Source organism: Lagenorhynchus albirostris, chromosome 2 (genome assembly GCF_949774975.1).
Source record: "Lagenorhynchus albirostris chromosome 2, mLagAlb1.1, whole genome shotgun sequence".
NCBI lineage: Eukaryota > Metazoa > Chordata > Mammalia > Artiodactyla > Delphinidae > Lagenorhynchus > Lagenorhynchus albirostris.
Genome location: NC_083096.1, coordinates 12,841,854 through 12,868,020, shown reverse-complemented (window position 1 = coordinate 12,868,020; position 26,167 = coordinate 12,841,854).

Genomic DNA, 26,167 nt, shown 5'->3' with positions numbered 1-26,167 from the left:
TCAAGGCAAATATGTAGTGCCATTAGGAAGCATTAGGAAAACTACCTCACAAATTTTAACTGCTTCTCCTTTTTTTTTTTTTTTTTTTTTTTGCGGTACGCGGGCCTCTCACTGTTGTGGCCTCTCCCGTTGCGGAGCACAGGCTCCGGACGCGCAGTCTCAGCGGCCATGGCTCACGGGCCCAGCCGCTCCGCGGCATGTGGGATCCTCCCGGACCGGGGCACGAACCCGTGTCCCCTGCATCGGCAGGCGGACTCTCAACCACTGCGCCACGAGGGAAGCCCTGCTTCTCCTTTTTAAAAGTAAGGGCAGAAATAGAAATATAACCCAGGCATCAAGATATAAAGATGAAGTAAACTGTGATATATATTCATAATAAGATTTTGCATACTGCCACAAAAATGAATAAGTCACCACTATATGCAAGGGCATGGATGGATCTTAACAACATAATGTTGACATTAGGAATGCATAGAGTATGATCGATTTGCATGTTTACAAATAGACAAAATTAAAACACATTGTTTAGGGGAAACATAGAGAAATAGCAAAACTATAAAAAAAGAAAGGAAATCATTTTCATAAATACTAGCACACGGTGCTTCTGGGAAGGAGGAAGGATAAAAGGTCAAAAAAGGACAGGGCTGGAGCTTCTAGTTGCTGACAATTTTCTATTTCTAACCTGGGTGTTTACATTTACATGGATGTTTGCTTTAGAAGTATTTATCTGATGGAATATGTATGTTTTCTGCTATTTTATGTATTTCTTTTAAATGCTAATTAAAAGGGCTCCAGAAAAAGAAAAAGAACCCCAGGGAATTAGACTTTCTTGATTCCAAGACATCTTAGAGATATTAAACTTGTAGAGAGGATTGTGAAAGAGTTATTTCAGCCGAAGTTTCAACTATAGTGGGTTTTTCTTTCAATTTTTCATTCTGAAACTCTAGATACCCTCTTACCCCTCTGCCCTGCCGTCTACCCTGAGCGCAGGTCTTCTCGGTTTTCCCCATCCCCTGCCCTAGGAAGAGCCCCTCCCGCCACAGGCTTTCTGCAGCACCCATTCCTATGTCTCTCTATGCTTAGCTTGCTTCTGCAGGCAGCTCCTGAGCCTTCCACGTCTCCTTACGGCTTCATCCCACTGCAGGTCAAGGCCCATTCCCTCAGCTGAGAGGCGGCAGTGCAAACAATAAAGAAAGTTCTCCTTTAGCTCCACAAACCTCTCTGGAGTTGAGCTGAGTCTCTACCAGTGACACATGACACACAACTCTTCTAAAATCTAAGACAGGGACGTGTCAGCTCCTGGCATCATCTGTCATTAAGTACAAAAATCATCGTGTCTAGCAACCACTTTTTTCAAAATCTGTGATGAGGTAATTTCCCTGTTTCACTGGAAATTGCCTCTCTCTCTCTCCACAGTTCTAGTTATTTTGTTGTATTTCAAGGGATGGAATGAATAAAAATACCTTTATGGTAGCAAATTTAACTGGAAGTCTAACTAAACACCTGAGATGGGATCATTATTCTCCTTTCATTCATGTTTAAACATGATGCTTAAAGTTTGCGTAGTGTAATTAATATCACAGGCAGTAAGTGGTAGAATTAGAGCTTAAAACCCAGGTCCCTCTGTCTTCACAGCCTAAGCGTTTTACTGCTGTACAGCACGGCCGCCAGGGACTAGAAGTCAAGGATGTACATTCATCTTCATTGGCATTACTGGCACATGCAAAGCTGTTTTTTGGTCACTGCTACATCCTCAGTGCACATAATGGTAAGGTGAAGTTTTTATATGTAGAGCAAAGAAAGAATATAGCACCTTGGTCTATGTAAATAAAGCACTGTGTAAACCACCCAGGAAACTTAAAAGAAGAGATGATATATGAGCCACTTGTGCTGCATAAGGAAATATTTTGGTTAGTTAGAAATCTGAGCGTCATCCTGGTCTCAGCTCCTTCCATCCCCTCCACAGCTAACCTACCAAGTTGTGACAGTTCAGCGGGTCAGCTCCTCTCCTAACCTTTCCAAAGGAAAGGGTATCCTCTTGTTTTTCTTTTCTGGTCCCTACCAACCCACTCTCCACATTGTGGCCAGATGGATCTTCTGAAAACATAGAAATCCTGGGCCCCTCGTCTACGTAACACCTGTGAATAGATGCCCATTTGCCCCAGAGAACAAGTTTAATAAATCTGTGTATGGTTTGTACAACTCTTCATCACCTGGCCCTGATTTCAGGCATCTACTTTCTGGTATTTCTACCCCACTGCTCACTCCCTTGCAGGCTTCCCAGAGGCCCTGTGCTCCATTTCATTTTCTTAAATCAGCTGAGCACAGTCTGGGCTCCAGGCCGTGACACAGGCTGTTTCCCTGATGGGACCAGTCCATGTCAACTCTGAGTGGCCTAATGCTTGTAATACACTGGCCTGCTTAATCAGGCCTCTGCCAGGGGCCGCATCTCTTTTTTTACTCATCTTTCTCCCCAATGCTACCTACAAGCCTGTAACAAAGTGGCAACTCGGTGAATGTCTGAATTAAAACAGGGAGCATTTTGTCTATTCCAAAAAAAAAAAACAGGATTCTAGTCTATCCCTCAAGTCAGTAAAGGGATAATACAGGCAATAATTCATTTTAAAATGCTGCTGTGCACTTTCATTTTTATAGATGAAAATAATAAAAGTCATTATTAATGTTTGCTCTGGATGTTTCTATGTTTAAAGAAGCTCCAGGCCTCTTATTTAAACATGCCAAGTGTCAGTCATTTTGAAAACTACAACCGGAAAAGGAAAAAAATATATAAAAGTCAAAATGGTAACTCAGTTTTACAAGCAGGACTTTAGATTTAAATCATTCATCACCACTGAGTGAAAAAATCAATGTAAGGAAGGTTTTTATGACTTTCTATTTTTATAAAACTATAAAAAGTCATAATAAATATTTAGAGGTATGGTGCATTTTCAAAAGAGAAAAAGATTTGGAACAGTAGTAATAAAGAGAATAACTAGGAAGCTTCTGTATCTTACTGTAGTTAAGGCAAATGAATGAGTAGCTATTTACTTTGTTAGTGGAACTAAATGCCATAAACCTAGTGATCAGCCCCCTCCACGGCAGTCCAAAGCGGAACATCCCTGTATTTATAATCTGCTCTGGAGAGCAAGTCTCTCTGTTAACAGAAGCTCATTATTAGTCATTGTTGAGGTCTTCACGGTGCTGGGAAAGCTCACCACTCACACTCACAGTCAGACAGCATCAGTAAGAAAGGGGCTAGCTGCTCCCCCCAGAATTCAAGGGTCATGTGTGCCATCCACATTTCCTCCCCTTGACATCTTATCAGTCACCGGGTTCTGCTGATTTTGCCTCTAATGCTTCTTGATTCTTGGCCCTTCCCTCCACGTTCACTGCTACAATCATCTCTCACCTGGGCACCCACCTACAGTGATCCTTCATCCACTCTTAATACCCTCTCATCTATCATCTTCAGGGAAAGCGTAGTATCAGTTTAGAAACACAAGTATCATCTGCTTGGCTATTTTTCTCCAGCCTTAGATATGTTTATTTTCTTTGATGCTGCATGAAGTGCACCATCATTTTTAGCTTTGATTGACATCAGCTGAATATTCAGTTATGCCAAGATTGACGTTCACTTTAACTATGACACAGTTTAGTTAACCAGACTTCTATTAAACAATGTTCGGAAATAGTCATATTTGACTTAACCATAACGTTAGACTGTAGACCATTTATCATTCACAGATCACTTTTAGTGCATATAAAATACAACATAGGTTAATCATTGGTAGAAAGCATTAGTATTGAATGTTTGAGGACCATATCAAGTGGTTATAAAATAGTCATGTTACATATTTTGGCACTTCATTTTTAGCCTAGTTGCGTATCTTTTTCATTAAATGCACCTTGTTACAGTTGCTAATCCATTACTAATTTAAATAAATGGAAAGATATGTCTGCAACTACCTGAGCTAATCTCTCTTCTTGTGCTCACTGCATCACTGATCTGGAGGTTTGTTTCTCTTTAACAGATTACTCATTTCCTCTGTGTCCTCTCACTTATTCTAGTATCAGTCACATTTCAACAGCTGTGGAAAAAACCTTCTTCCATCAAGACCACCAAACATTTATTAGGCTTCTAAGTGCAGCCTTGCCCATAAAGTACCTAAGGTCTTCTACTATTTTTACTTAATAGAGTAATTTGCTGACACAATGTATTGGCCCCAGATGCCTTGTTTTATGGATAATCACCCAGCACCCCATAACACTTGGAGTCTCTTCTGTCTCCAAGCGAGTTCCTGGGCCTGACCATTTGCTCAGGAGTTTTGGGAGATCTTCTTTATGAATATTAATTCTAATGGCTCTGTACTATTTCTATTAGGATGTTAGAATCTCAAGTGGCAGGATGGATTATTAAGAGTGTGGATTTGGGATCCAGAAGGCCAACATTCAAATCCTTATTTGGTCATTTTTCAACTACTGCGGGGCCTGAGCAAGGCGCTTTACCCCACTGTGACTCCCATTTCTCACTGGTAAAAAAGGCGGGCAGTACGTAGTTCCTAACTCACAGATTTGGTGTGGTTATTAAATGTGTTAATAGTAATGTGCTTAGAAGAGTGCCTGGCCTCTATAAAACAGTATGTGTTAACTATTGTTATTATTATTATTGTCATTTTTATTCTTTCAGTACCTCCACTGTAATTCTAAATGCAAGTAGGCAAACAGACTTCTAAGACACAGATAGTTTTTAATCTAGTATGTGTTTATTTTCTTTAACTTTATAGGATGCTGTAAGGCAGGAGATACAGCAAGAACAGCATCATTTCAGTGGGAGTCCCAGCAGCTCCCCAAGTACACAGTTACTTTTGTCTCCAACCCATATGAGGTATGTACAGCTGCCATGTTCAAGAGCTTTATGATAGAAATGGTACCCTCTACAATACCATCCTGTTCATGCAGGCCTGAGGCCTGGATGCCAGTTCATTCTTTCCCCAATGCAGCGGCAGTTTCACTTGATAAATGAGGCCAACAAAACATTCTCACTTATTTTAGCTCTATTGTTTCTAAGAAAATAGCACTATAGGAGACAGAGATCATTCCAGAAAGACCTTCATCAGCCCCAACCAGCTCAGAAGCTCATCATTTATTCAAAATTTGTTTCATTTTGAAAAGAAATTCTGGTTAATATAGAAAATATGTTCTTGCAGGAAGCAGGGTAAATATTCTTTAGATTTAGTTAAAAACTGAATCTTACATATATACAAGTGTAGACAAATTCCTTCGTTGGTCTTTTTAAGCATTCACTGGAAAGAATGTTCTTCCCAGATCTTTCTCTGCTTCTCCAATTCTTATGGCTCTATAATGTTCACGAGAAGTACATAATCAGGCTATAGGTAATGACCTGTGCTAATATATGGATATTTTGGAAGAAGAAAAACTTTAAAATTATATCACCAATCATTCACATCGAATTATGTGTTTTATGATATGGCTATACAAAGAGCATTCTTCCAACTAAAGACCAGGGGCTAACTAAATGGCTCATCAGTCAAGGGAGGTTTGATGGGACAGGTCCCAGTTTATCTATTGCTGCCTAACAAACCACTCTAAAACTTAGAATTTTGAAACAACCATCTTACTATATCACATAATTTTGTGCATCAGGAATTCAGAAAAAGCTGGGATGGATAATTCATTTGATCCATGTGGCAGTGATGGAGGTCAGCGGGGTTATTCAATTGGCAGAACATCTGAGGACGCTCCCTTAACAAGCCTGGTGTCCTGGCAAGGATGGTTGGAAGGCTATTTGCATTAGGGTATCATTAGAATTTTATAAGATAAAAAAATAAATTATATTTGTATTTATTTTTAGTCAGACTTCTTACATGAATGCTCAGGTCTCCAACAGCAAGTATTCCTGCAAACAATGTGGGAAACCGCTTAGTTTTATAACCTAACCTCATAAGACACAAGAATCTCTTCTGCCTCACTCTATTGGTTGAAGTAATCACAAGCCCACCCATGTTTAAGGTGAGAATATACAAATGCCCTCTCTTTGAAAAAAATATCAAGGAATTTTTGGCTGTGTTTTAAAATAGTAACATGGGAACTGTAAAGAAATTTCTAGCATATGTAGGACGGTTTAGGGCAGTATACTTGAGTAGGGAGTCCCTCTCCAGGAAAGAGGAAACACAGGTCACAATTTGTTTGCTAAGAAGACCTGAACCTAGAGGTAGAAATGTATGATTGACAAATTGCCCATTCAAACTTCAGCCAGACATAAAACTTACACCCAACAGAAATGTCTGTGAATATTAACAAAACCAAAGCCAAAATCCAGAACTGGATAAATTGCTATGGAATTTTTAAAAGTGGTATGAAAATGATTCAAATAATTGCGTATTTTATTATCTCATCCATCTAAAAGGCAGATTAACATGTGTTAAGCTGCTTATACTGAGATTTTTACAGTTACCTCTCCCCAAATTTATGTGCTTTATCAAATGTAACTTAAACTGGAGCACCAAACGTCCCTTAATGAATCTAGATGTTTGTAGATTAATGCAAGAGCTTTCAAAATCGTTTGCTATTTTTCTACAGCAAATACATTTTTATTTAGGATAATGACAATTCTTTAGTAGGCAAAGCATAAAGCATGGCTTTATAAAGAGACAAAGACTATATTTTAAACACTGAGAGTGAGTTTCAAGAACAGTGAAGGACAAGGACAGATCCCAAAATAGGGGGGACAATGCTCTGTGGACCTATCAATTTATGCACAAGTTAATTAAATAGTTTCCTTTCAGTGATACCCACAGCTAATAATATCCACAACAGTAATATAATTTGCAAACTCTCAACACTTTGTAAATCTTGAATGTGAAGAACTAGTAACAGCATAAAATGGTTAGGAAAAAAAATCACATTGGAATTTTGAATACCCAGTTAATCCAAGTTAATTTATGTTATGGACATCAATATAGATGTATATAAACACGCATTTATATACATATATTATGGAATATTTATAATAGAATTTAATTTTTACAAATTTGTAGCTGTATATTTGTATACAGTTCCATATTTAATCTCACATATATAAGGTTCATAAAAAACTGGGATTTCTTCTCTTTCTCTACTGTATCCCAGTGACAAAAAGAGTATCCAGCACATGCTAGGGCTCAATAAGCACTTATCGAATTAAATCTGACGCCCCCACTGTATCAAACTCAGGTCACTAACACTGTCTTGCCCTTTAGGAAATTCATCATTTTGATCAATGTGTGTTTGTGTGTGTATATCCACAAAATATAGCTTTTCTTTTCCCTAGCCACTTTCCACTCCCTTTCATGTGCTGTTCTTTCTTCTTTTGTTAATTTCCAGTAATGTAAAATGAGAATTAATTATCCTTCTGCTATTTTTATTTCAGCAGTCCTTGAAGCTACATAGCTCAACTATATTTTCCATTTTTATTTAGAAACTTGACCAAACCATTTAAATTTACCAGTTTATACTATTGCATAAATAGGGAACATATGCACTTTTCTGGATGTATAAAAAAGAATCAGCTTGGCTTTGCAAGTCATTTTAGGGATGAGGATAGATGTCCTCAGAAGAAGAAACAGGTTAAAAGGCTCTTATATAACCTACAATCACTCAGTCATGAGCTTGATATTCCAAGGCCGTTTTATACATTTGATAAGGCAAGTCTTTACTGAAGAGTTGTGATCTATTCAACACTGCTTTAAACATTATGGCAAATAAAAACATAAAATACAACTTCAAAGATGACATTTTCACATACACAATTATTAGAGAATGTTGTAAGACAATATATACAGATGAGACTTCAGGAAAATGGGGAGAATGATGCAGACTAGGAGAACCAGGAAAGATTTCAAGGAGGAAAGTTCGAGACCCCATCTGGGTAGAAAAGAGGCAGAGATGATAATACACTGATGCTTCAGTTTAAAATCTTATCACAATTATCATTCTCTTTAGGGGCTCAGGATCTTACAGCTTTGATAAACGTTAAAGCGATTATGTTTAAAAAGTTTTCTTTCAAAATGAAGTCAGGAAAATCCAGTTATGACTTTATGGTCATCGTCTTCTGTGAAAAAGCAAATTTCAGGCCTCTCTGGTTGCCTATCTTCAGGCATCTTCTAAGTGTCCTTTAGAGCCCTATTACGCTTCACCCTATTGCTACTGATTTCTCCCGAACCCATTCCTCTGGGCCAATTGTTGTCCATGGTTCTTGCTAAAAGACTCCCTAGCTCCCTTACAGAATCTCCACTTACTTCTTATGTAATCCTCAAACAGACGATTTCTAAATATCGGGAGGTAAGAGAAGATGGACCAGAATTACCCTCACTCTTACCACCACTTGCAGACCATGGAAATTTTGGAAAAACCACCACTACTCTTTTTGCTGACGTCATCTAGCTATTCCCCATGTCCCCTCCTCTCACAATCTCATACAGTCTATGAGAACTTTGGCCCTAACTAAGTCCTTTTCTCCACCTGAATTCACAGCAGCATCTCATTATTCATGCTAAAAAGATAAAAGCAAAGCATACCAACCTCCCACTGGTTTGCCTTCCATTCCTAGTTGACCACTGTTTACGTAACACACAACACAACCTCGTGTTACTGTTTTAAATTCTGTATTCCATTTGTTTTCAGCACAATTGCATTCCCTTTCTACTTCTTTACTCCTTCATACCTAAATGTAATATACACATCAAATGCTTAAAATGTTTCCCTCCTACCTAACTTTGAATCAAACTCCTATTCAAACATTAAAATAGCACGAACGTCCACTACTCTGTAAATTCTTTGACGTTCTTGACTTGTCTAGAATTCGTGACTTTCTTCTCTATAATCATGTAGAATTTGGTTATGTCGGGGAGAAAAAATTTTCCCTTACCCTTCTAGGTTCCATTGGTTAGTCTGTTAATTAAATTGACATAAGGCAGATTCACAGGAGAAAAAAAATAATGTACGTATGGGAGCCCTATGAGCTCAACAAGAGGCTGCCCAACAGTCAGGCAATTGAAGCTGCTATGCCTTTCTGAGCTAAAAAGAGGAGAGTGGGGATTTGGGGCTTTGGAGGGAATGAAGACGATTCACAGGAAGATGGGAAGAGTGAAAGTTTGGCAAATAAATGCTTGTCGTGCCAAGCAGAGACAATGGGACACAGAGAGGCCTCTGAACAAACAGGCACTGCCAAGCCCTGTCCTGCCCCACCAACCACACCTACCGCTATTCCTTACAGTTCTCTCCGGTGGTAGCCCTCTTTCTGGACGAGGCTCTCTCTATCTAGATTGTTTTAGGCAGTTGAAGGTGAGGTACAAAGCTCTTCCTGAGTCTTCTGGCTTCCACTGTTGTCGGCTCCACATAGTGCACATGTCAAAGTGGCACATCACGGGGAAGCTCTTTCTGAACACGTTCAATTACATGTATACTCATTTATTTGCTTGGGCTGCTCCCTCTGTAGTCAGGTGAACTTGACATGCCACTTGGGCCTTCTATATCTTTCAATGTCCCTAGTAAATAGTAGTAACTCAAAATGTTTCCTGAAAGTTTGATTGTATATTCCATATACTGAATTTTTTTGTTTCTAGGTGACATTGTCACTGGTGAAAACATGTAGTTATATCAGTTGATATTAGTTTCCAGATATTGAGTTGTATGGCCTGATAATACTCTTATACCTATTGTAATATCTGTAGTCCCACTAGGTACCACTGTAGGTTTCCTTCAAAGATAAACAATGCATGGGAATAAAATTCTATGCTCCCCTGTTTAATACCCTTTTTAGGGAATATTAAAATCATCTCTTTTATTTAAAATCCCCTACCCCAGCTGTCAGAGGAATAGAGAACAAAAATTCCACCAATGTTATAATTAACGCAGTTTGGTCTTTCTTTACTTTTCCCTTTCCATGGAGAGGAATCTGCCTCTATATCCCAAACAGATGTTTTACTCAGGCTTGTGAAACCACATTTCTGTAACTCTCCTCCTGGGCCCTATTCCCTAATGTCTGAGGCAAAATAATTTTCCAGGTTGCTAAGGAAGACTATTAAAAGGTTGAGGATTAATAATAATTTTCATAATTTTATTTTGTATATATTTCCCCCTTCCATCACTTTTATTTTCCATTTCTAAAATTTCAAATTTCTCATCGATGGATATACATATATATGTGAGATATATATATATATATATCTCACAGATAAAGGAACACCATAGTTTTTAAAGATAACATGCTAAAAATTTCAAATTTCTTAATACCTGCATTTAACACTGCATAGGAAAAGGAGCTAATGAATATTACTGCATTTTCCAAGAAACTATGCAAAGATTGCCTAACAACAGGATTTGACCATAGAATCTATTGTGTCACATTAAATCTATGACTCTGTATAAGCACCACATTTTCTCCTTACGTCTGGTTTCTTTAATACAAAATACCAATCTGTGGGGGAGATGTAATCTTTGTTCTATACAAACACTGAATATTTTATATTCCTTAATTTATGTGATTAGAAGAAACTGTTTCCTGCCTAGTGACTTTTTTTTTTTTTTTTTTTTTTTTTTTTTTTGCGGTACGCGGGCCTCTCACTGCTGTAGCCTCCCCCGCTGCGGAGCACAGGCTCAGCAGCCATGGCTCACGGGCCCAGCCGCTCTGCGGCATGTGGGATCCTCCTGGACCGGGGCACGAACCCTTGCCCCCTGCATCGGCAGGCGGACTCTCAACCACTGTGCCACCAGGGAAGCCCCTAGCTAATTTTTTAATCTTATTGACTTGCCTCTTTTCTGATACATGGGCAAGTCAAGGAAATTAAATTGCCAAATTTTGTTTTTATTTCTGTTTCGTGACATTTAAACTTCCTCCAATGATACACTGTACAGATTTTCTATTCAGATAGAAGTCAAGGCCTCTTAATCAGTACTCTGTGTTATTTTTGTAGAGATCATCTGCTTATGAAGACTCATTAAAACACGAGTCAGATATGTTCTAGGGTATATTTTAAGTTAATTATGTTCCAAAGTCTTACCTTTGCTGCTTTGGGCATAAATTAAAAGAGTCTAGGGGGCTTCCCTGGTGGCGCAGTGGTTGAGAGTCCGCCTGCCGATGCAGGGGACACGGGTTCGTGCCCCGGTCCGGGAGGATCCCGCATGCCGCAGAGCGGCTGGGCCCATTAGCCATGGACGCTGAGCCTGCGCATCCGGAGCCTGTGCTCCACAACAGGAGAGGCCATAGCAGTGAGAGGCCCGCGTACCGCAAAAAAAAAAAAAAAGTCTAAAGTAGTTTTTTAAAAAGTTTTTCAGAAAAGTGTTTTTAAATTAATTTTAAAAGATTTTTCTAGAGGAAAATGCATCCGTTTGGAGATCTGACTATAAAAGAGAAATACTACATCTTGCAAACTCTCTATCCAAGAGAAAATAACCATGATTTTATTATGGCAAAGGGTACATTTCAAGGTCACTGCCTTGCTTTGCTTCTAAAGTTTGTTTTTTTTTTTTTTTTGCAGTACGCGGGCCTCTCACTGTTGTGGCTTCTCCCGTTGCGGAGCACAGGCTCCGGACGCACAGGCTCAGCGGCCATGGCTCACGGGCCCAGCCGCTCCGCGGCATGTGGGATCTTCCCGGACCGGGGCACGAACCCGCGTCCCCTGCATTGGCAGGCGGACTCTCAACCACTGCACCACCAGGGAAGCCCTGCTTGTAAAATTTGTTTAGCAGCTAGGAGAAAACACAGAGACTCAAATTCTGGCTTCTTTTAAGTGACATTCGGTATAAAAAGTATTTGATCAGAGAGCGAAGTACAGACTCTACAAGGAAGCCACGCAATCTGAATTTGTAATGATTTACAACAAAACATTCTACTGTATTGTAAATAATATTGTGTGTAGTCTTTTCATTTTAATGTCACAGACTATATTTTCTATTTCAGAAAGAGTAAGCAGTTAAATGCCAAGTCTACATTAAAATTCAAACTTCTTTTTCTATTTAGGAAACTCAAAGATTCGTTTTCCTAGAGTCTACTGAGGCCCTAACCCCAGAGAGTGAAGATCAGGACATCCAATGGGTTAATCTTGAGTCAGATGGTTGGAGAGGCTTTTATCTCAATACTACTTTTAATTTAAATGCACTCGGATATCATATCAAATTAAATAAATTCATTAACACTAAAATAGGGCATTTTAGCAATTCACCAACCCAAATAAGGACATGTTCTAAGCCCTTGGTAAAGTCTCTCAGAAGAGGAGAAACTAATTAAATTAATACCACACACTCTCCTGATATTCAGTGGTGAGAAGAGCTTTCTTGGTGGTGTGACTTTATAGATTGTTTTAGTAAAAAAAAAAAATCTTCCTTTTCTCCAACACCAGCTCCAAACCATCGTGATATCCAAAATCTCCATAGAAAACTCTTAGGGTTTAGGAGTTTAAAGACCTCCCATGAGATGTAAATTTAGTTAATTGAATTGAGATCCAGTTTCTTGGCTGGCCATCAAGTAATCTTAGGAAAGGCACTCAGAGCCTCATCTTCCTCCCGTATATCATGTGGTCTATTAATGGTACCTAAGAATATGTTAGCTGTTTAGCTTTAAAATTCTGTGAATCTGTGCTAAATCTGGGACTATTAGCTAACACATCAAGATTGCCTCAGTCATTAGCATCATGGCTGAAACTGATTAGATCGGTTGAAGTTAGCCTATGGAGGTAGTAGGGGAAAGCATTAGTGACAGATGATATTACAAGAAATATTTATATATCACAAAAGAAAAGCATGCTTTTCAGTTTGGGTCACAAAATGATTTAGAAGACTTAGAACCTTGTCATTTTATTGAGTTGTATATCTTAGAAATCTCTCTCTCTCTAAATATATTTTGATGTGATGATGATAACAGTATTTATTCAGTTTTTCCTATAAGGCACAGACTGGATCAAAGTAAGTGTCCTTTCAATGAATGTATAATGGGATCAACCGGTCAATTAATATGAAAACTTGGATGAACAGATAGGCCTGAATGAGGAGCCTAACAGACAAAGTTGCTGGACATTTAACGACTCAGTTCTTGAAATAATAAAACTTCCAAGCAAGAAGCTTGCAGAATTATATGGCAATTTCAAAAGAGAGAAATAATTCACAAGAACATCTGGTATTGGTTGTAAATTAGAGAGCAAGTGAATTATATAATTCTCTAAAAATGAATGACAATGAATAGTAAGAAATAAGACAGCTAAATTAGCACTAACTAAAAGTGTGATAAACTAGGATTCCACACCCCCACACACACTCCTTTTTATGCTGTGTATCTTCCTCAATCTGGAGTCCTCTATAGTTTGCCTGGTGTCCAACTCACGTCCATATATGTTAAAGTCCTGTCTATTAAAAATATTTAACGATATGTTTTTAATGCTTCAACGGACATGGGAACCTCTCAAAGACTTAAGAATATTCAACCCTGGAATAATAAGTCTCTAATTTTAGGGCCTGCAGAGCACCCACTGGTGGAGTTATTCAGTGCAGGGAACCCTTCCATGACCTTGTAAACCACCATAATTGTACACTTGCTTCAGCTGTTCTCGATTTGAGTGATGCACGTGAATATTGGAGGCTCCTGAGTACCTGACAGGCAATATCATACATTTGTTTGTTTCACCAACAGAACATAGCATATAGTAGCAACTCAATTTTCTATTGATTCTTTTCAGCTTACCTCTCTAGCGCCCATGGAGCAGTGAAGCCGAGAGATCAGCAGTTAGTGACTGTTAAAGGGCTAGGTACTTTTTCATGTTCAGTTACTAACTTTGAGGCCCTAGGCCATCACTTAACCTATTGCTTTTCTTTATTGAAAGTGTTTATTTATCAGAGTATTATAAGGAACAAATAAGAAAATGCATATCAAAATTATTTCACAAAGATAAAGATCTAGATCTTTATATTTAGCTTGAGTTAAAATATGCCTGAATAATAATTACACTTTAACAAAATTAAATTCTAGAGTAGTATCGTCAGAGCATTTTCTGTAATACTGCTGCATGTAGCTTAAACCAAAACAGAAACTGTACACCCAACGCAGGAGCTAAGACAGAAGACCAGTAGAATGGAAAGAAAAGAGAAAGAGACAAAGTATGAGAAAAAACACTGAATAAGATAGCAGGGGGAAAAATGGAAGAGTAAGGACAAGGGGAAGCAAAAAAGGAGGGTGTCTATATGGAATAGTGGAAGAATATCTATTATAATAATAGGCTTCTTCCTCTAGGGATGTTTAAATTTTCCTTGCATAGCTGAGGCCAGGACCACAGAAGATTAATAAAGCATAACGGTTACACAGAGGCTTCTATCACTTAAATATACTGCTTGAAAGAGAAAGATTTTTCCTTTCTTCTTGCAAAATGTAGAAATTCACTCATTTTATTTGAGTCCACAGCAACATTATACTGAAAATGCCTTAGCAATATATAGAAACAATCCAGTCAGCAATTTTTTAACATGCATCTGATTCTAATGAGAAATAATGAAAGACATTATTATTAATTATTAAAATTATTATTATTAAAACTTAAAAGTTTTACCAGTTTGCCTGTGGTGCTAAGCAGTATTTAATATTTGATTAAAATGAAAACAGGAAACCCATTTCAAAGGTGTTTTCATCAATATTTGTGTGCAAAAAAAATCACTGTTATAATATATTGTGAAATTATATTGTACAGTGATTACAGCAGAACAGCACAGTGGCTGGAACACAATTTCTGGAGCCAGATTACATATTTTTTCGACAGAGTGATTTGTTCATTGTGAAATCTTGGGCAAATGCTTAACCTTGTTTTTCCTTAGGTTCCTCATTTTTAACATGAAGGTTATAGTAATGGTACTGTAAAATTTATATTAGGAGTCAATTCATACAAATTATTTAGAACAAGTAAGTACGAGTTTTTGTTAAGTATGAGTTTTTGTTTTAAACTTATTTTTAAGGGAGAATATGCAAGAGTAAGTTAAGTTTGATTTTTATTTTATTTTGATACTTCAAGTGTCCTTTATTTTTAAATGATTCCCTCCTAAATAAAACTTAAAAGTCTAGAATATAAGAAACTAACTACTTAGGGTGGAAGACATACCATAACAAAAAAAAGAAAGAAAAAACCTAATTATTTTTCAAGTACATCATACCTGCAGTAAAGAAAGATATTAAAAGAAATGATAATATTGTTACTTCTTTGTTTCTTTATTAATATTTTTATTCATGTGCATTTAAAGATTAAGCAAGTTTTTTAAGCTGTCTTTATCAGCTGCATGTTTGCAGCTTCTTCCTCATCAAGTAACTTGAATTAGTACATAGAACTATCAAATTCCTTGACTAATTTACTTCTCATTTTGTGTTGAAGTGTAATTACCCAATTTTCTTTTAAAATTTTCAGTTCTGATTAGCATATCAAAGTCTTTGGCATCTCATCAGATGTTACTTTACAAGAATTTTAATATATAAATATTGCAATTATATAAAAAAATACCCTTAAAGAGTATCTTTCCATACTATTTGGGGTATACTAATGGCTAAATTAATGAGAAAAATGTAAGTGCTCAGGATAAATCCTTTTATAGACTACTTTAAAATACTCAACAGTACAAAAATTCAAAATAGCTGAAAAAATAAATTTGAAACAAACGCAAAATGCAAAACTTTCTCTTAATAAGGTATCAAAGACACAAGCAGGCAAAGTAGGTAAAATCGTTGTTTACCGTGTACATCTTCCCAACGATTAAATCACGAGGTACCAATATTCTTACAGGTTCGTTAAGGATTACAGGTTAAAGAAACGCTGATTACAGATATATATGCAAAACATAATTAATTTCTGAAATGAGATCTCTTTACTGATGAAACAAAAGCTGCTGATTTCCTTCTCTTTTTAATCATTTGTTTTGATCTTGTGCTATGTAAAGGAAGAAAAATAAATTTCCCTCTACCCTTCTAGATTTTTGGCTGAGACACTCCCTGTAATAAAGACCAATCGACAGGAGAAAGACAAGTTTAATAACATGTATACCTACTGTATACATGGAAGATTCCCAGAAAAACTGAGTAACTCTCCAAAATGGCCCAAGCCATCACCTTAAATACTATCTGTAAGGCCAACTGGCCCGAGGCAGGGGAACGCAATCAGACTCACAGGTTGCATCACACGGAAACTTTCCGGACCACCCAGTTCCAGGAACTGACCTGGAGACTTTCCACCCGGCCCAGCCTTCCCGCCTTTCGAGGGGCGGGACTAACGGTCCCAAGACTGATGCAACCGGCACCAGATATTGCCAGGATACCCGAAAAGACCACCAAATAAGGAATACCATGCGCCCTCCCGGATTCACCACACCCCTTCCCCTTCTTTCCCTATAAATTCTGCCCAAACCCTCACCCGGGCGCGACTTCTCTGGCCCCTTTCTCTCGGACCAGTGAACCTCGCCCGGGAGCGCTCCCTAATAAAGCTCACTTGAAGCTTTCCTCTGTTTCGCAGGTGCCGTTTGTTAAGATCCGACCTTACACTATCTCCAACTAAAAACAACAGAAGATGTTGGGGGTGGAGGGTGCCGTTATGGAGGGTTATTAAGAAAAGCACAGTAAATGAAGCTAAGGTTGTTATGCAGACTTAAGTCTTCTTCATTGATAAAGAGTTTCTAGATTTGGAATCATCCTCTTTTCCTGGTGCAGAGATACTCTTACAAACAGGTTTCCCTTATAAATGTAAATCTCTCTTACAAAAGGGTAACTTCTACTACTCATTTTTAGAGCGTCTCCTATGTCTGCTGTTTCTTAAAAAATAATCAATTCAAAATAATCCTCATGCCCAAGAGGCATATTTTGGGATGACGTATTCTGCTCTCCTTCAGCTGCTACTGACTTCTCAATTATTCTATAATACTACTAACCTTTAATCAAAATAAAACTAAATAAAAGTACTTTTCAAATAAAGCCTTTAGGAAACATATCTGAATAATGTGGAAGAGAAGCCAAGCAAACTAAACGTTATTTAAAGGTGATTTTCTTTTTCACCCCTTCTCACTTCCTCAGCACCCAACTAAATTCGTACAAATGTCAAATTCAGATCCCATGGAATACAGAGCATAAGGAAAGGATACAGGGCTGTTGACCTGAAGTAAATAGACTGCCAGATATTTCTCCAGCAAAGATAGATGAAAATTTCAGATCAGCAGAGAATTGCAATTAGAGGTCTGCCACATTGGCAAGCCACATGCAAGTCCCCCCAAGGCATGGGAAGGAGAACGCTTTTATAGAGGGGAAAAGGAAGATGGGAGAGCTGTGGTAAACAGAGTCTATGGCTTTTCATTGGCTGAGTCCCTGTCAGGAAAGAAGAGGCATCTTTCTTCTTTCTGTTGGGCTCTGCTATGTTGCAGGACCTGACAGCTCCCCTCTTCTGATCTCCAGACTCTATTTAATTAAGGTTTCTGTTATTAATTTTTTACAGGGCTTAAATTCAGTTTTGTGAAAATATGCTTCCCCAGCAACTGGTATTAAATACTTCAAACAGACAGTGGAAATTCCCCTATTGATTTTCCTAATATTACAACTATCCCAAAGTCATTAGAATGCATATTCTACTGCCCTCACCCTGCTTTTGAACCCTTAACAGACTACCATCAGCATACATTATTCTGGTCTCAACGCAGAACATATTTCTTACCTTTTGTTAAACATCAGAAAGTTATCTGCTGAGCAATGATGGAGATTCTTTCTTCCACAGAATCTACAAACAAAAGTGAAAAGCTTTTAAGACTCTAAATTATCCAGAATACTTCATAATGAGTTTACAATTGCCATTCCAATGCGTTTATTTCAACATATATAAATAAGGTTATAGAGAAAACAGAAAAGTATATTGATTCAATCATATGACTGTATTTTCATCAATATCTTTTCCAATTTCTAACATCTCTGAGTAAGATTGTCAGGGTATACTCTACCTAATGGTACCTGGCCCACGGGGCCAGGAGCAAGAACTATAATGTAGCTGTTGCCTTTCTGGCCAAACGTGTGTTCTGTGTGATATGGCTATCTCTGCCCAGAGGGAAAACACCTTGCTTTTTTTTCTCCTTGATATACCCAAAAGGGGTGTCGTTTGCAATTCTTCAAAGGAAGGTTAATTTTCGTTCTTTAATTTGTATGTCAGTACCAACTGTGCTCTAAGAGACACTGCAAAATAGACCAGAAAAGAAGAGTGAATTTCTCTTTTATGAGCAGTATTTACATATCTGTTAAAAGAGTAAAGAAATGACATGAACTCATTAATGAATAAAATGCAGTTGACCTTTAAACAATGAGGGGTTGGGGGTGCTGACCCCCTCCCCCATTTGAAAGTTTTCCTACTGCCATCTCTGACTCAAAAAACAAAGGAATTGATAAATGATTCACCAAAGGGCAGGAAGCTGACACAGCTTGCATAGACTCAGGACTCAAACTCTAGTTCTTTTGATTCCACACATTGTGATTTCTAATCCAACACAAATTTTTCTTAATTTAAAGATCTGTAAAATGAAAATACAAGTACGATACTTATTGAAATAAATCTGCATATAAGTGTACCTGAGCAGTTCAAGCTCGTGTTGTTCAAGGGTCAAATGTATTACTTTTAATCTCATAAGAGTAAATGAATGAAGGCATATTGAATAAAAACATTACCCTCCAAACCAGGTTTCTTAACCTAGCTCTGAACATCTTTGGCAAAATGATTTCTAACAGGACTATAATAATATACTCCTCATTTCATTGAAATACTTTATTTTGTTGTTTTTATGATTTTTAAATTACTTGCAACAGTTGCATAGAATATCTGCATAGAATTTTATAGAATAAATTAAGTTGTTTCTTTTTTGGCTAATAACAACTCTGCTGAAATAAACTTGTTTTATATATTTCTTTGCATATATGAAAATAGGACATTCCCAGCTATGGAACTGATAGGGCAGGAAATATATGAAAATTTATCTTTCACACATTTTAATTATTCTGATAATTTTTTACAAAGGTTGAACTACACATTAATATTTTTAAATGTTTGCAAAATTGTATAATGCTATTTTGACTTGCATTCACTTAATTACATATGAATTTATGCATCATTATGTTAATTTGTGTGTAAACTGCTTATTCATTTCTATGCTTATTAGATTATTCATATTTTTCAAATATATTTATAAATGTCCCTTCCCCTAATCCTAGAAATGCTGTAGGAAAAATAGGAAGTGTGTTGGAACTTGGAACTTTGTTTAGCACCTAACAAAACACCCTTAGCCCTGAGATCCACCCATTTCTTTCTTCTAAGAGTTACACACAGCACGCAAGCACCCCATATACCATTTTTATAATCGTGTTTTTTTCTCTCCTGTAGTAGTTCTATTTATGTTCTTGATATGAATACTTTTTTGTTGTTGTTATATATATTGCAGGTGTATTTTCCCAGTCTGTGGTTTGTCCTTTAGCTTTGTATATGGGGGGCTTCCAAAATTAGATTTCTAAGCTTTTCCATGCTACCCAGAGAGAGATCCATACAGCATTTTTCTGGGTTCCCAGCATAACTTAAAGGGAAACTTTCACAATGTCCAGAGCTTTTGATGTCCTACAAATGAAGGAGGATGTCCTCAAATTCCTTGCAGCAGGAACCCACTTAGGTGGCACCAACCTTGACTTCCAAATCGGACAGTTACCTAAGAAGGAAAAGTGATGGCGTTACCTCTAAATCTGAAGAGAACCTGGGAGAAGCTTCTGCTGTCCGCTCCTGCCATCACTGCCGTTGAAAACCTGGCGGATGTCAGTATCATAACCTCCAGGAAGACCAGCCAGAGAGCTGTGCCGAGGTTTGCTGCTGCCATGGGCGCCACTCCTACTGCTGGTCACCTCGTTCCTGGAACCTCACTCACTGGAGCCCGGCAGGCTTCCGGGAGCCGCGACTCGTGGTGGTTCCCGACACCAGGCCTGACCACCGGCATGAGAGGCATCTTCTGTAAACCTGCCTACCACTGCTCCGTGTAACACAAACCGGTCTCTGGGCTCTGTGTACACCGCCATCTCTGCAACAACCGGGAGCTCACTTTGCGGGTCTGACGCGATTGACGGACGCTGACCGGGGAAGTTCTGCGCATGCACGGTTCCCTCTCCCGTGAGCACCTGCGGGAGTCCCGCCTACTCCCCACTTGTGTGAAGATCCTCAACAGGTGGTAAAGGAAGGGCAGGCCTCAGCTGAGAAGGCTGTGACCAAGGAGGAATTCAGAGTGAACGGACTGTTCCAGCTCCTGAATTTACTGCTGCTCAACCCGAGGTGGCAGCCTGGTCTGAAGGCGGCAGGCGCCCTCTGTGGCTGCCCAGCAGTTCCCGACTGAGAACCACAGTGCACAGCGGTCAGTGAAGATGCCACTGAAGATGGGCTGCAGCTGCCACTGCTCAGGCCACGGAATGGGAGGAGCAACCGCTGAGTGGTCCGCAGCTGTTCTTCTGCAGACTCTAACCCAGAAAATGGAAATAAAAGGGATGGAAAATAAATAGTCTCTAAAACAATTTCTAAATTATGCAGTGAATTCAACTACGTTAGAAACCAGCTTGGGTCACCAGTTGGCAGTAAGCTTCCACTTTTCATTTGCGGGTAATACATAAAGGTATTCATGATAATGTCCATTTCATAAAAGAAATTCAACATTTATACAAATAATTTGCTAATTCTTATGATCTTAGCTACGTTCTGGTTTGTTTTTTCCACGTTTAAAAAACGTTTAAAGAAAGCGATATATCTTACTCGTATTTCACACGTGATATCTTGCTGCTCTATTTAAAAAAAAATGAACTCTTTATAAAATATAAAGACCTAAGTAGCTAGAGGTATATCTCTTATTAATATGTAAATTGTAAAAGTTTTCTACTTTTTGGTTTCTTTCCACAGTATTTCATATGGAAATAGTAGCAAAAGAAGTTCTTTTTCTTGTGACTTTGTTTTACCTCTTAAAATAAATACTCTCTGAATTATTTGCTTTTTTTCTCTGTTCACAGATTGATGGGCTATCTTCTGAAGCATGTACTCAAGGCTGTATTTTTACTTGGGTTTTGCATACTGAGCATATATCTTCTGGTAAGTTGCACCTTTTGTTCTTTTTTTATGGCTTTTATGCATTGTTATTCCATTAGTACAAGGTTAGCTATTGCTACAAATATCCCACAGAGAGAATATTTCAGTGACTTTCTTGACAATGCTGAAAAGTCTTTGTTTAGCATTCACTCTGCCTTCTAATTCTGTGCTGTTAATGTCACTTTCTGTGTTCCAGTTTAATTCAGGTTGAGTTATTCTTATTCTTTCAGTCTCTAATCGCTAGCTCTTATATCTTTCAGTTATACAAATCTGAGCACAGCTTTGGTCTGGATTCACACAAGCTTGGTCTGTCATTTGAGTTCAGGTCCAAAGTAGTTTTTGATGTTTGCTACAACCATTATCTCATTGTCAGCCCCAGATAAAGTTGTCAGAAAGTTACTGCATAATTTGGTAGAGTTTTACTTAGAATAAAATGAATTTCATTTGGAATAGACTTAGGGAAAAACATGCCATTAAAAAAATTAATTTGACAGAAAGTAGAAGTATTAAAATAAGTCTACATATTAATAAAATTATTTAAATATAATGAGTATTTATTGGTACACTGATTTGAAATTTGTAAAAATATGCACTTCAAGGCTTCTATAATTTCCTAAAGTGAGCAATAATAAAAAAATATTGAACAAAACTTCCTCAAAACAAAAGTAGTGCAAATAAAGATGATTTATAAACAAATTTTTCTGATTATTAATTAAACTTTGATATAACTATTAGTCTTTGATTTATATTATCATATTTATTTGAAATTTAGCAAATGAGTTGCTTTAAAAAATACATTTGGTAAAACCTAGAGCAATGACAAAAAGAAAAAAACAAAAACATAATTACTAAGCTAATAGTAACAAAAAAATTACCATGCTAAAAAGTATTAAATTAACCCAAGTAAAGGCAGGAAAGGAGCAAAAACTGGATCAAAGAACAAAGGCAGAAATAGGAAATAAAGAGCACCTGGTATATTTAAACTCAGGTGATAACAGTATTATATATAAAAGGTTTACACTCAGGGAACAAGGCAGACATTATCAAAATGGGTGAAAAAAGGCTATAAGTTTTCTACATAAAAACCACTTTTAAAATGAATACGTTTAAATCTGAAAGGATTGAAAAAGGTACATTATATCAAACCTATTCATAAGATACCTAGAGAAGTAACATTAATAGTAGACATGGTAGATTTTAGAATAAGAAATATTACCACGGATAAAGAGGAGAATGTTATGACAGAGGGAATGATTTATGAGAAGGATATAACAATCTTAATTTTAATGCATCTAATAGATAAACTTTACTTAAAGTAAAAATTAACAGAACTGATAGGATAACTAGAAAAAGCTACAATTATAGATGAAGTTTACAGTCCTTCTCTCACCATCAAAAAATATTATGCCACTACACTTAAATTGTATAATCTTACAAGAATATACCTTAATGTTCTCCTTCCTGTCCTTTGGAAAATAGTTATTATATATTTTATGTCTACTTATGTTATAAACTACACATTTTGAATGTAATTTTTTCATACATTTGGAAGTTCTGCATAATTCTGTAAACTGATATTTTCTTAAATGGTTAATGGAGGATGTTACAAAACCATTCATCTGGAAAAGATCCATTCAAAGTGCAAGATAGACTAATGAATTTTAATGTAACAAATTACAAAAATATATGAATATGGTTTCAGTTTTCTTATTGAAACTAACTTGTAAGAAGCTACCACTTACCAAGTTTTGACATTGTATCAAAGAAAATATCTACAAATATCTGAAAAGACTTTTAAAATACTCCTAACTTTTCAAATTACTTGTCTGTGTAAAGACCAGATTATCTTCATATACTTTTTTTTTTTATTTTTTTTTAATTTTTGGCTGTGCTGGGTCTTTGTAGCTGTGCGGTCTTTCTCTAGTTGCAGTGAGCAGGGGCTACTCTTCGTTGTGGTGCATGGTCTATTCATTGCGGTGGCTTCTTGTTGCAGAGCATGTGCTCTAGGCACGTGGGCTTCAGTAGTTGTGGCTCGCGGGCTCTAGAGTGCAGGCTCAGTAGTTGTGGCACATGGGCTTAGCTGCTCCGTGGCATATGGGATCTTCCCGGACCAGGGCTCAAACCCGTGTCCTCGTCAATGGCAGGCAGATTCTTAACCACTGCGCCACCAGGGAAGCCCTCTCTTCATATACTTGAACTTAAAAAAATACCATGGACTGAATGCAGAAAGAAATCTGAGAATCCAGTTATATTTATACAAATATTGCAGAAATTTTCAAAATCTAAAACATTGCACCTCTCTCTCTCATGATTTTATATATATAGTTCTCTTTAATTTAAATATTTTTTTACATTAGAGATAACAATAGATTGATTTTACTGTTGTTTTCAGTTAGTTAAATACATATTAATACTTGTTCAGTTTTTATTTTTTATTGTGGTAAGAACACTAACTTGAGATCTGTCTTCTTACCAAAGTTTTAAATGCACAACTCAGTATTGTTAAGTGTAGGTACTATGTTGTACAGCAGATCTCTGGAACTTGTTCATCTTACCTAGATGCAACTTTATACCAGTTGAACAGAAACCTCCCATTTCTTCATCACCCCAGCCCCTGGCAACCATCATTCTACTCTCTGTTTCTATGAGTTTGACTATTTTAACTTCCTCTTATAAGTGGAACCATGCCAGTGGAATTCTGTGTCTGGCTTATCTCACTTATCATAATGTCTTCCAGGGTCGTTCATATTGTCATATAAGGCAGGATTTCCTTCTTTTTAGAGCTTAATAATATTTTCATTGTATGAAATATACCACATTTTCTTTATTCCTCCATCAATGGGCATTTAGGTTGTCTCCATACGTTGGCTATTATGAATAATACTGCAATGGACACAGGTGTGCAGATATCTCTTTGAGATCCTGATTTCAATTCTTTTGGTTATATAACCCGAAGTAAGGTTGATAGATCATATGATAGGTCTATTTTTAGTATTTTGAGAAACCTCTGTACTATTTTCTGTAATGGCTGCACTAATTTACATTTCCACTAACAGTGCACAAGGGTTCCAATTTCTCCAAATCCTCTCCAACACATTAGCTTTTAGTTTTTTAATAATTGTCATCCTAACAGGTGTAAGGTGATATCTACAAAATAAAAGGACTTTGGGGTCCTCAAGTACTTTTATATGTATAAATGTGTCCTGAGACCAAAAATTTTGCGAACCACTGGTATAAATTCAAATTCGTCTTTGGTATTATATTTTTTCTGCTTAAAGTTATCTAATCTGAACTAATCACATCCAGTGAATTTTTATTTTAGACATTATAGTTTTAATTCTTATGAATTCCATTTAGTTTTTTTTATATTTTGTTTCTCTCCTCATTATGTTGAGAATTTCCTTTAAATCATTGAGTATATTTATGATAGCTATTTTAAACGGTCTGTGTACAAATTTTGTCATCTTTCTCAATTTTAGGAATAATTCTATTAAATGACTTCTGCTTTTACTTGGTCTTAATTTGTTGCTTCTTTACATGAGTAGGACTTTTTATTAAATGTCAGATGTGGTGAATATTATGTTTTTGATTATTTGGATATTTTTGTATTCTTTTAAAGAGTGCCTAAGTTTGTTTTAGCAGGCATTCATGTTATTTGCAGATCCAAGCAGATTCCTTGACACCCTTTTAAAAAGTTTGTTAATATGGATCTAGCGTACCTTCATTTTAGGGATAATTTAGCCCTGATACAAAGATGTGACATTCTGAGACCACTGTTTATTTCCCCAAATGTTTACTGAGACCTTTGACTTTGGTCTATGGAAACCCCTATGTATGTGCAGGTTAGTATTCGGCTAAAGTTTTTAGCAAACCTATATGTATATTTCTGGAGCTCTTGCTCTGCATAATACATCTTCTCTGGCACTTTGGCCCACACATTCCAGCCACCTCTGCCTTCCCAGATTTCTATCTCCGCCTCATCAATGCAGTATGCTATGTTCTGCTTGCTCCTTCAGTAGAATCTGGGAAGTGTGCTCAGGCAGAAAGGGCAAAATTGTAGCATTCACCTAGCATGTTTTTCCCTTAGGAATCACAGTTTTTTGTTGCGAGTAATCTCATACATGTTTTTCAGTTTGTAAATAGTTTATGGTAAAGGACAAATCTGGTACCAGTTAATGGTCAGTTCATGGTAAAAAGCAGAAATTCTCCTTGTGTCACCATTTTCTTTCATTGCCATTTTCGCTAATTTACTTAAACTTAGAATTTTCTCTTTAATTGAATTCTAACCTCGTATTAATTTTCTATTTAGTCACATTGAGAAGAGGGAAATAATGGATTGGGAAGTTTTGCTGCATTATCAGAAATATCAATGGCTTAAACTAACAAGCATGCATTTTTCTCACATACAGAACTGCTAGTTAGTGAGACAGTTCTGCCTCAGGCTATAGGTTGGCTGCTTTTAGCTTCAAATTTCCTTCAGGATTCAAATCTGCTCCATGTGACTCCACATTTTTTTTGGACTGGTGGCCATCTGAGACATGTTATTCTCATGGCAGGCTACAGAAGCACAAGAGAACAGGCCATCTTTCCCGGGCATATTTAACAAATCTTTTCTCATCATGCCTGATAGTATTTCACTGGCCCAAACATGTAACATGATGAATCCCAAAGTCAACTTGTAAAAAAGTACATTGCTCCTATCATGAAGCCATGGAAAAGACAGTAAAATATGATGCTAAAATAAGACTTGAGTGAGGAATTAGAGATAATATCTCCCAAGACATTAATGGGTCTCTCTGTCATTTAGTAACATTAAGACAGCCAGCACTCATACAATCTTGCTATATTTTTCTTCACTTAAATAATTTGCTTTAGAAAATTGAAAGGGCCTGAAAAGTGTTTCGCCAATAACTTCATTTGATAAGTGAAGAAACTGATGTCCCAGAGTATTTAAGCACTTTTCTAAATTTGTATAGTAAGTCATTGATATCTGACATGGGAATAACTGATCTGACACTATTTGT